The sequence below is a fragment of the Eurosta solidaginis genome, chromosome 4 (genome assembly GCF_040869045.1).
Source record: "Eurosta solidaginis isolate ZX-2024a chromosome 4, ASM4086904v1, whole genome shotgun sequence".
NCBI lineage: Eukaryota > Metazoa > Arthropoda > Insecta > Diptera > Tephritidae > Eurosta > Eurosta solidaginis.
The window spans coordinates 2880197-2894398 of NC_090322.1; the positions used below are offsets into that span (position 1 = coordinate 2880197).

At 37.6% G+C, this 14202-nt stretch overlaps 1 protein-coding gene across 2 annotated transcripts in view; it reads right to left on the reverse strand.

Moving 5' to 3' along the window:
- The window catches only part of eag (ether a go-go), a 166127-nt gene extending 155809 nt beyond the window's left edge, over window positions 1-10318 (reverse strand). For both annotated transcript variants that reach the window (XM_067779544.1, XM_067779543.1), the window contains exon 1: window positions 10032-10318. The gene's annotated coding sequence lies outside the window, so the exon portion shown is untranslated. The remainder of the gene's footprint in view (window positions 1-10031) is intronic.
- Between the last annotated feature and the right edge of the window lie 3884 nt (window positions 10319-14202).

Genomic DNA, 14202 nt, shown 5'->3' on the forward strand with positions numbered 1-14202 from the left:
CTTTACTTATGAAAAGGAGGAGGGGGGCCATACCCCTTGGAATTAGTTATTACTTTTTAATGGAAGAGTCATACATCTAAGCCTATTTGAGTAAGACTTATGATTTACGTATAAGGGTCACACAGATCGGGCTCTATTAATTTTGTGAAAATGAGCAATGTCACCCGCCTTCCATTGAGACACCGTCAGATCGTATAGTTTTGACATTATTTGGGGAGTATTTACGCTTAATCTTTGGGATCGCTTTTTCTTCCCTGTTGCGAGTTCACTGCCGAACTCATTTAGGATCTTAATCAATTGCTAAGTTGGCGCTTAACAAACGGCTGAAGATCACCTCGAAATATTTTCACAATTGTTGTATGGGTCATTCTGGGACTTGCGCACTTAATTGGCGCTTAACCGTTTAAACGGTTATGGCCGTCCAAAAAGGAATTGATCACACCATCGGGACTATCTCCTGATAATTTTGGGTTCATATAGGGACCACTTCGGGATCGTTCCGGAATTATTTTTGGTATAAGTTGGGACTATTTCGGGACATTATCCGTAATATTTCAGGATTGTTTTGAAAACATTTTTGTACTAACTTCTTACAATTTTTCGAAAATAATTTCGGTATAGTTTTTGTAATAATTTGGAGATGATATAATCATGATCCTTTTGGGATTGTTTCTGCATATTTTTAGGGTTCGGCGGCCGTGGTGTGATGGTAGCGTGCTTCGCCTACCACACCGAAGATTCTGGGTTCACGCCCCGGAAAAGGCTACATCAAAAACTTTAGAAACAAGTTTCATCAATTAGAAGAAAATTTTTCTAAGCGGGGTCGCCCCTGGGCAGTGTTTGGCAAGCACTCCGAGTGTATTTCTGCCATGAAAAGCTCTCAGTGAAAACTCATCTGCCTTGCAGATGCCGTTTGGAATCGGCATTAAACAAGTAGGTCCCATCCCGCAAATTTGAATATAAAATATGAATATAAAATAGGAGCACGACCCAAATTGTAAGAGAAGCTCGGCCTTAGATCTCTTCGGAGGCTATTGCGCCTTACATTTATTTGTATATATTTGTTTTTTTTTTAATCAATTACGGAACTACTTTGGGGTTGCTTTCGTTACTATCAATGCATCATAACGGGTATAACTTCGGGCTAATTTCAGGACATATTTGAAATTATTTTAAGGAATGTGCTGCGGATTCTTCGGGATTGTTTCGGAATTGCTTTCAAGGTGCCTTCGGGATGTTTATTCCAGGACTTTAAAGACTCTTCCAAGATAATTTTATGACTTCTTTCAGTGATGATTTCAAGATCATCTTTTGGGCTTTTGAAACTCTATCGGGATAGTTTTAGGATAATTTTCGATAGCTCAAGATTGTCTCCAGGGTTTTTAATGAAGATGTTTTACATTGCCTTTTAAAAACGGGAATATTGAATGGAGCCGTAAAGCTGATGAGCTGGCCTTGAGGGGACGACCGCCCACATCCTTTCCGAAAATCATTCAGTAGGTATACCTCTGACCTCTCTCTTTAATTCCCTGCTTCATCAAGATTATGATAAAAAAAAACCCGCCAAGTCTGAATAAAAAAAATTCCTTATATAATATGAAACTGTCCACTATGCAAGGTTATGGGCCTCACACAAATACCGAGTAGGCAATTTGTCAGCGAGATAAGAAAACCCACATCAGCAGTGTCTTGGGAAATCGGTTTAAAAGACAGCCAGAAAAGAGTTTATAAAATAATGGCAATATTTGCTTCTTCGAAGAAATTATACCCAACAAACTACTATTTTGGATAAAGGCAAAGCACCATATGGCCCACCCTTTATGCGCGTATATTCGCGCTGCCATCAATCAGCCAAAAGACAAGGCAAGGCAGAATGCATGTAGTTGCACAGAACTTGACAAGCGTCGCAAATGCAACTTGACAGCTGACATTGGAGGTCATTTTGAGCCATCACTGTTGCATATATGCTCACACATAACTACATACATACATATGTTAAAAAAAAAGTGGTTAGATACAACATTTAATGGCAGTGGCATTGTGTTTAAGTGTCACTTTGGGGCGCATCTGTTTTTCCAGCTAGTTTTTGAGCGTTCTACATTTGTCTGGTTTTTGTATGGCTTCTATTGATCTGCCGGTTTATGTGCCGCACCTGGCCCCCGTCTTGCATATCTCAAAATGTTCTTAAACTGCTTGCACCCTTTCAGATTTGTTTCATGCGCAGCAACAGCGCTAAATAGCTCTATTATTCCGTAGCTACAGAAGTTTGTTTAGCAATTTGAAACTTTCGTCACCCAACTTGGCCTAAAAAGTGACTTTCTGTCTGTATTTCTGGTTTAGTCAACAGCCACAGTTAGCTGGCAATGCGCCAAAAAGTTGAGTTTGAAAGTAAGAACGACAAAATGCGTCACGTAGAAATAAAAAACACAGCAGAAGATGAAGCCGAGGAAGTAAGAAAGCAAGCACTAGATAATAATAAAAGTAGAAAATAGAAAGTAATAAAACAAAAAGATATCCTTAAAGAACGTAATGTATAGAAAACTGAGTCAATGAGAGATTTTGGTAAATAAATTTTAGTACGCTTTTAGGCGTTGCACATCGTTAAACTTGTATGTTAGTAGACAAGTTATTTATTAGATTTATGACTTCCTTTACAATACATTTACGGATTTTTCTCATTTGATTTATTAAACCCTACATCATATTCCACTAAATTAATATCACGGAAACGTCACAGGGAAGTTTTCGTTTAGTCTTGTTTATAGATCTTTTTTTCTTTTTTTGTGAAAAAGAGCTCTAGTATAGACTTTTAAAGACTGAAACTTCTTAAAAAGCACTTGCGCCTAAGAGTATGCAACATGAAAAATGCAAAATCGAGTTGTAAAGCAAGTATTGATATGTTGCATATTGTTAGGTGCAGCTCATATTCATTTTCCTATATTTAAGAATTGTGATTCTGCAGTGAATGTACAATCGACGCCACTCATAATTACCGATTTTAACCTCTTTGTAGCTACCAGTTAACAGTATCGGCTCTCTCAGCCTTTATGAGGTCCCCGCGGACTAGCCGATTCCGCCTTGCTCCTAGTAGACCCCCGGCTGAACTTAATCGTAGCAATTACCTGAAATCTGGACTGCTTCCACTTTTGGTCATTTATTCGTTTCACAAAAGCTCACTCAAAAAGCGCTAGCTCTTATATTTTCTGCAATTTCACGTCTACTTGAATATAAAAGAATATTTTACGAGCCATTAAAAGTCTAAAACTTCGCTGAGCTTTTTGTGGTGTGTCAAGCAGTTGATGGATAACGACGGCATTCGTTTTGGCACCGGCTTTTCTGGCCGATATTCTGCTGCATATCAATATACATCAGCTCCAAAGTGAGAAGAGATTACTGCAAGCTATCATAGCCCAGCGTTTGATCACTAATCGATTATTCGTAGTATTTTCTACCAATATCCGACTACCGCCACAATAAACTGGAAACCATAGTCCAATATAAACTAACATCCATCATTGCTGTTGAGTTTTGACTCAAACAAGCCGACTGCCAATCGTCAATCGTTGCCTCTTCACCTTACCCTATTAATATCTAACCATCGCTGGGAGCTATGTGTTCAGGAACCCTAAAGCTTCACGTGACTCTGAGTTGCCGGACTGCTGGCGCACGTACCAATAAAAAATTTAACACATGACTACTGCAGCATCACCTATTGCGCCCATATACAGTTTCAGGCTCAAAGTCTGCCAGAAGGGTGCTCCTGAACGACCGCAAAGTCGTCGGCGGCTCATTTCGTTTCTACGTAAAGCTTCTCTAATCTATTTGCAAACGCCTTCAAATAAATTATAAGGCCCAAATTGGTCTTCTCCAGGTCTCAACTGGACAAACTTTATTGAGCCCGTTTTCTGCAAATGCTATCGCTTCAATTCGATTACCGGAAATCTCTTCAAGCTCAACATATAGCCCTAAAAGTATTCCGTTACAAATTAGGGTTCTCACCTTCCTCGAGAAGAAAAAATAATCAAATTTCATAGAAAGATTGCCATCTCGCAAATATTGGTAAATATAATCCCCAACAATGCATGGCTCCAGGCGCACCTAATTTACTTGAGCATTTTTTAGAAACGAGCTTAGTTTCGCCATTTCGTGTATACGTAAATAGAGTTTTATATGGCAACCTGATATTATCCTTTGAAAAACATAATGGACTAACCACTTCGTGCAGATTGGTAGGCATGCAAGCAAAAGTTGCATACTGTTAGGCTGAAGAAAACTGAAAGTAATTGTAGAAATCTTCCTGTTTGCACATATTTTTTGATATTTCAGAGAGCCTTTATTTGAAAAATTATACAAAACTCTCTAGTAGTCAAATTGCATTGTTAAGTTTATTAAAATATCCTTTATAATCGAATGGAGGACAAAATTATCCGTGTATGAATTGTCTGTGGGATGACCTGTCCGTGTAATGAATGGTCCGTGGTAGGAATTGTCCTGGGCTGAACTTTTCTGAAATGAATCGTCCCTAGGATGAGTTGACCGTGGGATGAGTTGTACGCAGTATGATTTGTTTCTTGGATGAGTTGTTCGTGTAATGAATTGCCGAAGACAACTGTATAACCAACATGGCTCGTTTATCATTTTATCATTATAAAACCTGAGTTCGAATCCAAATACATACTTCCGATTCCTTGTCAGAACCTTAAATTACACTAGAAATAATTAATTAAATCAACTACTCATAACGGTGATGTTTTGTATTGTCTTCAGTTCTATTATGCACTTATTACACTATGACTAAAAGTAGGTGCTCTTTCTCAAGGCAAAGTTCACTATGCATGAGTTCTACGCGCGCAGTTTATCTCCCTTGTATTTTCAAAACAAATTTTTTAAGCTTTGTTGAATGAGTAAATCTTTGTTTGAGCTCCAGGATCCGCAATAATCTTGAACCCAATATAGATCAACACTTGTAGGTTTAAGCTTATTCTGGAGATTTCTCTTCCCTTTCGGTTTGTTTTGTTTTACTGCAGTAAACTCACTTGTTCGAATCAACTTGATTTTACGATGAAACCTAAAAGTGTGCTTCAATGAGGAATCTAATATATAAAACACAGAGCCACATAAGCCCTTGCATATGAGCATTTCATAATCAAACATGAGAGACTCTGCAATCAGATACAGGAAGTTGTTGTAGCTCTTCAGCAGGATATTGCATAAACAATTCAGTTCCATTCGTGTAGGACACCCAAACAAAATAGATCAGGGGTGAGCAGAGCAGACAATCTTGAAAACGCAACGCTTATCTACGTGTGTGTTTAAATATAAATACAGCTTTTCATGCATAGCATAGGCGAGCATTAACATAGTAAATCTGTTGAAGCAAAAAAGCATTGAAAGATTGTGTGTGTGTCTGTGTGCGTTTAGCTATTTCATTTTATTGGGATTAACTCAAACGCTCCAAAAACTTCACTTCATAGCCATGCAGGAATAGACACAATGACATAAAGAATGTTTTTATATATTTTATAAGCTGCAGCTTAGTTGTAGATAAGGCGCTGACTAAGTCAAAGAGAAAATGACGATAGTTTAAAAAAAAAATAGCTAAGAACTACATGAAAGCCAACAAAAACAATCAGTGACATACATCTACAACAAAAGCGATCGAGTGTAGTTGACTTTGGTATTGTGTGTTGTGGTAAAGTCAACTGAAATATTCAATAGCGGCTGTTGGATTTACAATTGCTGACGCATATATGCACACAAAGGACCCACACACATACACATATACAAATGCTTGCGAAGAATCCTTTTTACTTAAGCTCAATTTTTAATACGATAACAACAAGCACACAGCAAACAACACGATTAAGTTGTTGAGCAGAATATGAGCACATCGAAAAAGACTCCACATTTGCAACAACAACAAACAAGCGAGAGTAGCCTACTTTGCTGTCAGCATTGTTGTGGATTTTGTGGTACATGCGGTATTTGCTTTGGGCAGCAACTGACTACCACACTGATGGCGCTGAAATGCACACACACAGATGCAAGTAGAATTTTTCGATTTTGTATTTTAAGTTTCCGTTTCTTTTTCTCTGTTGCTGCCACTATCCTTGTAACAAAATTACAAGTTATAGGGTAGATATGAGAAAAATGTTACGCATGCAAACCCACACAAAAGAGCGCACACACACACACAGCCAAGTAAGTGCAAATCAACATGCAGTAAATTTCGGTATTCAGCTCGTCCGAAGTTTTTTTGAATTTTTAATATTTCAATCGTTGCTGAAATTACCAAGTTGCGATCGTATGCGCTGCCTCTGTTTCTGATATAGAATGTTGTAAATTTGATTCCCCCACTCCGTTGGGATTTGCTTAAGCTTAGCATTGCATTCAAACTTTAAAATAAAAACCCAAAAGTGCGAAGTAATTTTCAGCTTACTAATGTCAATACTCTAAACTTAAGCTGGTCCATTGGGTATGCTCATTAGGAAAAAACTCAAAAAGATAATAATCTGCTAGTGAAAGCAGAGCACAATTCATTTAAGCGCAGAAGAAGAGGTATTACGAAAAATTTGCAACAAGAGTCTGTTACTATTGAAATGCTTAATCATATTTCAAATTTTAAAATGCACATTTGAGCACTATATTCTATTTTGAGCTCCCTCTACAATCAATTTTCCAAAATCTCTAAAAACATTTCGTATGCACCTAAAAGTATGCAATACTTCTTACTGTCTGGCGCGTGACTATTATACTGTTATTATACTGTTTAAAACTGCGGCGATTACTTCTGGTTTTGTAGATCGCATGCAAATACTTTTTATTATTATCAATATTTTAAGAAATGTAATTCAGAATCTAACATTTTTCTATGAAATTTTAACTTTTTTGAAATTTGCCCCTAAAAGAAATGCAATTCCTCAAAAAAGTAGACAACAAATTGTTTTCTTTCGCTAGAATACTGCAGTACTAAATAAGTTTACGATTAATAGGCGTTCTTCCTCCTTAAGATGTTTGTTATTCCTTTGTTACGTGAGATTTCCTCGCTTTCTTCAAGCATTCAATGAAAAACGAGTTCAGATCTTTTAAGCAAACATTAAAATTTATCAAACTACTCTCAACAGTAGTGGTCATAATCCATCCAGCGTATCTGGAAAGATTAACATTTGCTAGATATTTGGTTTTTTCTCACATCTGGCCCCTATATGTCATTGTTTTCGCGGGCGCTGTTAATGCAACAATAGCCCCAGCGGGGTTTTTGGCTCCTAGCTAGGTCGTTGGTATCGAAACTTCTTGGTGTACCGTAGATTGCTGGGAGCTACAACAATTTTGTGATACACAGAGCAGCGAATTCCTTCTAAATTCATTTAATATTTTTAATAAATTATTTCGCTCCTAAATATCGCCACGGGTCGTAAGGTTTTTAGAGAGCACCTACCGAGTATTCGGCTGGTTGGCTGTTAGTTCAGCTTGGAATATGCCGCAACTTGTCAGTTGCGGGTTCTTAAGGGGAGGGGCAAACCTTTCGAGTGGGCTTTACTGCTTTAGTTCGTCAAGAAATATGAATGTGGAGTCAAAAAAAAAGCCGGTAAACAAACAAAGCGGATTAATGTGGTACACGAGACGAACATTTTTGGTTATGCTATTGGGTATACTAATATATCCAAATGAGTTGCGCTGCAGAGCAGTCTGACTGCTCTACGACATACCTGGTGTTTATAATAAAGGAACAGTGTGCTTAACTTCCGTAGCGATAGTAGGTACTGGAGGAATCGCCCCTTATTAAAAGAGTTGGGGATCGCCATAGAATTCTACCCATCTTGCAAGCTGTGCTGCCTCTTTCAACCAGCAGACCTAAGTAAGACCGTCTCATCACACATAATTCTGCAGAAACATAAAAATAAAATAAATGTAAGCCGCGATAACGTCCGAAGAGATCTAAGGCCGAGTTTCTCTTTCAATTTGTATCGTGCTCCTCTCGATTTTCCCTACAAATTGGCCGGACGGGACCTACATGTTTTATGCCGACTCCGAACGGCATCTGCAAGGCAGATGAGTTTTCACTGAGAGCTTTTCATGGCAGAAATACACCCGGAGCGCTTGCCAAACACTGCCGAGGGGCTACCCCGCTTAGAAAAATTGTCTTCTAATTGAAAAATGTATTTCTAAAATTTTGAGGTTGCTTTGTCCGGGGTGTGAACCCAGGGCATACGGTGTGGTAAGCGGAGCACGCTACCATCACACCACGGTGGCCGCAAGAAACATATCCCAATTAATTCTTGCCAAACGCCAAAACTGAATATTTGTTCGTTTCGTCAAAAACAAACTACGCTCTGCTCAAAAGTTTGCAACATTAAACAAATTTTTTTTAAAAGAATAGATTTTTTTTAAGAATCGGGATCTCTGCAGTCGTGCGAGATGAGAAAGACTGCCAATGAATGAAACTCTTTATTGCGTTTATTATCAACACACAACTCGACCTTTCAAAAATTTTGCGTAAGCCCAAAAGTATGCCGCGTTTTCCGTGACAGTACAAAAAGATTTCGGAAAGCGTTAACCTTTTTCCATATTTTTTTGTTAGAAGTCCTCGCTGTATAAACAAAGAACTAGTGTTCATAATTCATTCCAGAAGATATGCCAATTCGTTACTTATTAAGCCCTGCCTTGAAGCTTCCAGCCAGTCTTCCATAATCGTGCAACTTTTCTCGCTTAATTTTAGAACGAACTAGGCATCAATGTTGTAAATTTAATTTACTTCCTATTTAAGTCGGAGTAGAAACACGGACTTAGAAATATTTACAGAGTTGTCTCACTTTTCGCTTGTAAATATTTTTTTGTTAATCCGAAAAGTATGCAAAGACTTTTTGGCCATATTTGCGAAGGAAAACATCTAACAATTAAATTTAAATATTTTCTACCCAACGCAATGCCAAAATCCGCAATGCTTCTGAGTGCTTCTTGGCAAAACATTTCTTGGCTGAAGCATACATTAAGGCGCCACACGCGAAATTGTATCATTTTTATATGGCTTTTTTGCTATTGTTAGCAAGCTAACGAAAATCTTTTTTGTTTTTTTTTTTTTGCATTAATAAATAAAAAAAAAAAAAGATTTTTTTGTTGTAAGCAAAACTCTCGCTTACCCCCATACAAAAGCAAGTGGTGACACACTTTCCGACGCTTTCAATTTTAATAAGCGACATCAAACAAAAAAACAGTGAAAGGGAAATATCAAATGTCATTTACTTTTACTTTAGAAAACATACATATTTGGTCTTATATGTAAAGGCATGTGTGTGTGTATGTTCGCTTGAAGTGTGTGTCATAATGCAAAGCGAATATGAAACGCGAGCGCACACGAAGCAGCACACCAAAAACAAAAACACACGCGCGATTGCAATAACGGCGAAAGTATGCACATACACCCACACAAAAACATACTAACACACACACGTACGGGCGCATCCTGTTGAACGTTGTGTAAGCAATGCGAAATGGGAACAGCGTAGGGATAAATGCACAACAGCAAAGCGACTTAGAGCACAAGCGATAGGCCATGCGAACTTCGGTTACATAGCAAACGACAATCGCCGAGTAGCCTTTTAGGCGCTGAATCCAATGTCCTGTTGGTCAGTGAGTATAGTAGCGTACCACAAAAAAAATACCAGTCAGTCTGTCTACCATATTTCCAATAATTATGTTTTCAAGCTTCGTTTTTGTGCGTGCTCGTGCGTGTCGCATGCATTGGTATGAAAATTGATTTGTGCTCGAATTCGCTTCGCTTGCGCTCCTGTTGTTATGCGTTTTTGTATTTTGTTGTTTTTGGCTTTCCTTTGGTTTCGAAAATTCTGCTTCTACAGATATGCATACTTTAGCTTTTTTTCTGCCAACTTGCTGCTCCTATTTCTGCTTTTACTCCCGTCTCGCCGCTCTTGTTGTCGTTGCCGTCGTGACTCGTTCGCCACTCGCAATACTCAATGTCATTACACAATAATTTCGCTTTTATTTAAAATTTCACTTTTCATAACATTTACCGTTCCGATTTTCGCAAATTTTCCCTTTCGCTGAATTCACGTTTCGCCAACTTATCTTTATTATAAATAAGATTGGTCTACTTCTAGGCGTTTTGGCGTAGACAACGCAAGTAATTATTTATATTTTCACATTTTTCTTTCCACAGAGTTTTTAAGGGGCTTAATGCATGTGTAATTTTCTTTTCGGGTATATACTATTTGAATTTTCTATTATTTTTTGTTGGTAATTTCAAAAACGCTTCTCTCTACACACATGCACACACATTGTCCGCGCCGTTATAGCGACAACGTTGCACTTAGTTACGCACCTAAAAGTTGACTACAATAATGAGGCGAAATAATTGTGTGACGAACCGTTCTGAGCTGTGGTGAAATTCTCGTTTAACTGTTAGGTGCTCTGAGCGCATAGAAATATTTAGGTGGACAGAGGAGTCTTTGTATTTGCATGTGGACTGCTGAGAGCGTACTCCATTTGAGTTGTATAAGTGCGAGTGAAACAGCAAAGCATACACCTTTAAGAGCTGTGTGGTGAATAAAGTACAGCTGATGGAGGGCAGCTATATAATTCAAATTCAAATCGGAATTAACAAATATCAGACAATTTTTCAGTATAATATAACTGAAAACTTAAATAATAATTTTTTGAAGAATTGATCGCAAAAGATATATTACAAAAACAAAATACAAAAGTAAAATTAAGACAAATCAGCGTCAAGTATAACCGACTTGGCTGAATTTTCCACCTTTTAAAAACTCACCTCAATCAGTTAGCGCCATCTGTCTGCCAGTAGCGCTGTTATGTCATTCCCGTTACTTGCCATGCGCGAAAAAAATTGTAAGCACAGCAAGTAAAGTTGCACGGTACTTGTTTACCTTTTAGAGCAATGAGATATATGTCAATTTTTGGCGTAAACAAAAACTGACACTCGTACATATGTACAAACATGCACAAAACCTGAGTATTTATGTGAAAACTCACAGCAAAAGATATGTCTCTCAAATCGCCATGGCTCAATTATATGGTTGGCTCATCTCATCAGCTGATATTTATTCATTGCATGGTAGATGGGATTGTCAAAAGGAGATGGCAAACTCAAAATGAAACCAACACATTGCCAACATTTTCTTACACATACAAAAACTGCTAAGTTTTATGTTTCCATTCCATACCATTCGCACCAACAACAATACACAGATTTTGACAATTTGAACAGACATGTTTTGTTATTGTACAGATGAGCCAACCGTATAGTTCAACAATGCAAATCGCTTAGATTGTTGATTGTTTTCTTTACGCAGCCTTAAGCGCTATCTCTCTGCTCACTACTTCAATGTATACCCTGCAAGAAAAAGTTGTTCTGTCTACTGGCAAAAAGCAATCCTTCGTTGTAGTGAATAGCCGAAAACCATCTTCTGCCTAGATTTGGTATTTCTTAAACGAAAAATATAAACCAGAAACCTTAGTACACGTGTAAATAAGTATATCGATAAGTATATTGATAAGAAAATTATTTAATTTTTATCACCGTTTTATGCGTTGAACGCAAATATTTTGCAATAACTGTGATAGGTGATGCCAGATGTGCTCTTGTCAGCTTTGGGAAGAAGGCGTGAAATGCATTAACAGTATCGTCTGTTATATGAGATAAAATAAGTCAGTTGTTCTTACAAGTTATCCATGAAAATCTAAAACGAAAATTTATAAAATAAAAATTAACAGAAAATAAAAAATACACATTTATCATTTAGTTACGCTTTTATATTTTCCTAGAGGGTAAGCGCTTTTAACGCACACAGGTTTATAGTTTCGCTCACTCTCTCTTATATGCAGCTTCCCAAAACAAAGTATCCTAGCAAACAGAAGGGGAAAGGACCTCATTATTTCAAATGATGTTTGGATGACTTTTCGTGCCATATTCGAGCCTTGTCTTAATTCTTTGTTTGAATTTTTTTGAAGTCCCTTTGGGCAGATTTATATATGTAATTTGTACACTCTTTCCTTAGTGGCAATCAGCACGAAGTTTACTTTCGAAACTTCTGCTAAAGCTAGATATGTCAGACAAGCCCACATATTTGGCTATGATAAATGCCCCAAATTTGTTACTTCCATTAGTTTAAGACGGAACTGAATGCGCTGTTGAATCTCTGCTGGGTTCACATCGTGAGCGAAATCTCTGGTACTTGGAACCGGCTGCCTTGGGTACCAGCCTCAACTTAGTCTTTGTCAAGAGAAACACCTGTGGGCCTTTTTCTATTCATGCTGCTGGATCCACCAACGACTTTCTCGCATTTCTTACAGGAGTTGAAAATTTGGCCATATTTGAAAAGGGACTTAAGGTTTTGTGTTGAATTTTATAAAAATCTCTCAATTTGTGTTTCTAAATTGGCATTTATTAATGCAGTAATGCCTTCAGTATTTGATACTGAAACATTTAACTTTGTTTTTCATTACTAATTTAATAGCAAGTCGTTTGTCCGCTGCATCCACACTTGCCTGCTCTTATCAATGGAGTTCTTTGTTTGGTTAATTATTCATGGTTTCCGCAAGTCATTCAAAATTTACGCAGAACATTGCAACTTATTTTTAATTTAATCGCTAAGATGATAATCAAGCGACATATTTCTTGCACTCTTTATTGTTTCGCTAATTTCTGATTGTATAGAGTGAATTGGCTTATCGTTCATAGCTTAAGTTTTTTACAGGGACGGAAAATAATTTTAAATTTTTTTCGGAGTCGAAAAAGTCCTGGTCAAAAAATTGTCCTAGGTGAAAATGTTTGAGTTCCCAGTTATCCCTATAGCAATATAATGTCGAATCATCCTTTTTATTTTTCGAACTTTTTCCATAAAAGTCCACATATAAAAGTAAAATCTGTAATTTTATTTTTTGATTCCCATAGAACTTAGTTAAATTCGGACTTTTAAAAATAAAAGTCCGGAAATAAAAATAAAATCCGGACTTTTATTTTTTAAGGTCAAAATAAAAGTCCGGCTTGATAACAAAGAAACGGCTTATCCAATAAGTGGTTTTTATTTTGTTTATATTGCCGAGAATAAGTCAATACTAAAGGATTTTAATTTTATTTACACTGTAATGGTTTGTGAAAGGTATTTCATACCGAAATAATCTCAGTGGTTTTCATTGTCTTCAACGCAGGCACGCAATATGGTCTATAGACAGTCTTCAAAGCCATACGTACCTAAGATCTAAGTACATCGTTATCAAATCCATAAAATTATCAGCTGAACAATATTAGTATCGTTTGCAAAACTCTCGATGGTATGTGATATAGTATAGTACCGAAATGTGTTACCCTTCCCAAATACAAAGTCTGGAATCAGTAATAAGTAAAGATATCACTTGACGACTCTGACTTCACTTTGCCTCAACAAAAAAAAAAATCCATTGCATTTGAACCACGTAAAAAGTTACTTAACCGTGATAGATATTCTAAAATTCATTTACTTAGCCACCTGCCTCGTCAATCGCACTATTTTTCCACCTCGGTCGGGGCTACTCCATCCCCCTTAAAGACACTGCATTGATACGGCAGTTTAACGTATATGCTTACTAGCGAATCCGCAGACCCCACTCATTCCATTCATTTGGAATAATCGATGTGTACATGTGTCTTGGGTCCCCATCAAAGCGCAGACTCAAAATCAGGTAGTTAAGACTCGTTGCATCAACAGTATGTCCTTTGACGTTTAGTTGATGGATGGGATGTGCTTTATACCTTTTCTCAGTATTGGCAGTTAGTACGACGTCAGATGCCCAGGCATGTAAATCCTAAAGCGCCCGATCTTCGAAGGAGCCAAAAATTGGCAGGTATTTGGCATATGAGCGGTCGACGTGGTGTGGTGACAGCTTGCTCCGCTACCGTTGACGCCTCGGACATCAAAATTTTAGAAACAATTTTTTTTTCAATTAGAAGCAAATTTGTTTAAGCGGGTCCATCTCGTGTATTTATCCCATGAAAAGCTTCTCAGTGAAAATTCATCTGCTCTGTAGATGCCGTTCGGAGTCGGCATAATAACAAGTAGGTCCCATCCCGCCAATTTGTAGGTAAAATTAAAAAAGGACAACGACGCAAATTGGAAGAGAAGCTCTGCCTAAAATCCGATCCCGGTTTCGGTTCGCTAAACTTACCACGGTTACATCACTACTTCA